This window comes from Merops nubicus, unplaced genomic scaffold, assembly GCF_000691845.1.
Source record: "Merops nubicus isolate BGI_N331 unplaced genomic scaffold, ASM69184v1 scaffold22210, whole genome shotgun sequence".
Lineage (NCBI taxonomy): Eukaryota > Metazoa > Chordata > Aves > Coraciiformes > Meropidae > Merops > Merops nubicus.
Genome location: NW_008581164.1, coordinates 60,285 through 62,865, shown reverse-complemented (window position 1 = coordinate 62,865; position 2,581 = coordinate 60,285). Strand labels below are relative to the sequence as shown.

The 2,581-nt window shown below is 43.9% G+C and overlaps 1 pseudogene; it reads right to left on the bottom strand.

Moving 5' to 3' along the window:
• Positions 1–278: 278 nt before the first annotated feature.
• LOC103781292 overlaps positions 279–2,581 on the bottom strand; it is a 2,640-nt pseudogene continuing 337 nt past the window's right edge.

Sequence of the window (2,581 nt, the reverse complement as noted above, 5' to 3'; positions counted from 1 at the left end):
TTTTTTGGGGGGGGGGGTGGTGGTGTTTTTTTTTTAAAAAGTTGAGGTGAACTTCAGGAACAACTTTAAACAGCTGTCGATTTTAATGAGTGCACCCTACACCTGAAAAACCTCATGCAGAAAAAAAAAAAAAATCTGCAATATATACCATCTTATCACTTGCTAGAAAAACAGAACCCTGAGAAAAAAAATTCTGGTATTGTTTTTCTTTACTTCTTCCCAGCCTGTCTTCTATCTGTGCTATGTGATGAACATGGACATTCTTGCAAGTTAGTTGATTATGTTGTTGCAGAGCAAGTTGATAGCATACCAGCAACAAGCAGGAAAGCTGGTTCTTCTTGGTTACAAATGCAAACAAAAGCAAAACATGCCACTGAAAATACTTCTGTACTTAAGAAAAAACCCACACGCTATTAATTTTTTTTAAGCGTTCTGTAGATCACAGCAGAAGTCAGCTAGTAACGTAAATGAAGGTTGGTCACGGTTTACTTCTAAGCCAAAGCAGTATGTGCCCTCTGTCCCTTTTGGACGAACTGACCATATTCTGACTAATCAAATGCTCAAGTGTCAGGATTTGTTGGCAGTGGTGGTGTGGACACTGGCTTGCTACCCACCTAAGAAAAGCTAGAATTAAATATATTTAATAATGAATGTTTAGCTGATTTATAAGTCTACTCCTATTCTTCGTAGCTCCCCCCACCCTTACAACCACAGAAGCCACCAAGGCACAGCTGAGGTGGTGGCTGGTCTCCGAGGCACGTGCTCCAGCAGGGTGCTCAGGAGGAACACTGGAAGGAGAGCCTGGGCTGCCCTGGCGCTGTGCAGGGCCCGGGGGTATGAGCCACGTGCACGTCCTTCAGACGGTACGTTTGTGTGCACAGGGAGAAACGAGGAGAAAAAACACAAGAATGGACCAGGATGAGCTGGCTGTGATTCTTTGTCCTCAGACACCGCTTCACGCTGCTAATTTTGTTGAAATCTTGCTTTGTGCAGGCAGTTGGCAGAAATGGCTCTAGACCATGACTTTCGGATTTTAAAATTAAATATTTAAAAGAAAAGTCAATTGCCCATTTTTGAACTAGAATGCAGTGGATGTGGCTTGCAGGAGCAGGTGAATGCCAGAAGAGGCTAGAATAAAACCATCCCTTTTAATGCCAGCAGAAGCTGCCCTCGTTTGTTGCCCAGCATCTCAGCGTTCACCCCTGTCTCTGTGCAGCGTGTGGCTGGAGAGGCGCCGTGGGCACGGAGCCGTGCGGGCTGGGAGCTGCTCCCCTGGCCAGCCGGTCCACGCTGCACCACGACCGCCCGTGTCCACCCGAGCTGAGGCTGCCCCCGGGCACGTGGTCGTGACTGCTGAGCAGCTTCTCTACTGAGAACGACTTCAGCAACGCGCTGAAATTAGCTACCTACTTGTACGGTAACAACCCATTTTACACCAATAAATAACAACAGCACACGTTAAGGGACTGATGAGGCATAGACAAGAACCTCTGCTCCATATTACTCAGTGATGGAGAGCAATACTGTCACTGGATGATGTTAAACAACCAAGAAGTAAAAAGAGGAGTCTAAGGAGTCTAACATTCACTTAGTGTCCCATTAGAACTGCTTCTCTGATGAATTATCCCCAATGCTCCTATGGCACAGCTGCATCATTCCTTTGTTTTTTAAAATACCTTTTAAATTCGTTTTCAGAAGTAGTTCTAGTACGTGATGCAACACAAGTAATACAACCAAGTGCCTTTGAGTAATGAATGTCATTTATAGCAAGGTCTGTTTTGTTTCTGCCGATTTAGTTGGAAAAAGGTCCATGCTACATGCAGTTTACAAAAAAAAAAAAGGATTAAGATCTTCACAGCCAAGCAGAATTTGGCAAGGCTTCCTCAAACATGTACATGTCTTAGGGACTCATGTAGCTCTGGGTCCTGAGAGACCGATGCATAGACTAGGAGTGAGGTTTCACTGGCAAGAGAAAGAATAATACTGGTGAAGTCCAGCGCTGCAGTCTGTGTTTGTAGGAGAGGCTACGGCCCAGGCCAAGCTGCTGACATTCACAAGATAATGCCCAGCTGTCCTATGGGGCACTGGCATCTGCTTGGGATTTCAGGAGTTCTAATAAAGGCTGTAGAAATAGTCCTAACAATGGTTGTTTCGAACAATTATATCAGATATCAGGTGGAAGCCACTGTAACAACACTTCTCTCTCTAGTCAATGGAAACAAGGTCATCTACCTGTCAAGTCGCAAGCGTTGTGCACTGTAGGTTTCAAGAGAAAGAAACCTGGCAGGGGCTCAACTTTGTAAATGGTTAGGCTGGTGTAAACTGTGTCACGTGAGCTCGGCTCTCTCCAACATACACTCACTACCCAAGAAGGCACTGTACTTTAAGGAAGTTCAGTATAAAAAAAGCACCTCAGTGAAAAGTATGGTACCAAACCAGGTGGTGGTGAAATATTCACAGGTGATGGGAGCCCTTGGAAATAAAGCCTGATTAAAATAGGCTTCTCCTTCGTAAAAGAAAAAAAAAAAAAAAAAAAAAAAAACAAAAAAAAAATTAAAAAAAAAAAAAAAAAAAAACCAAA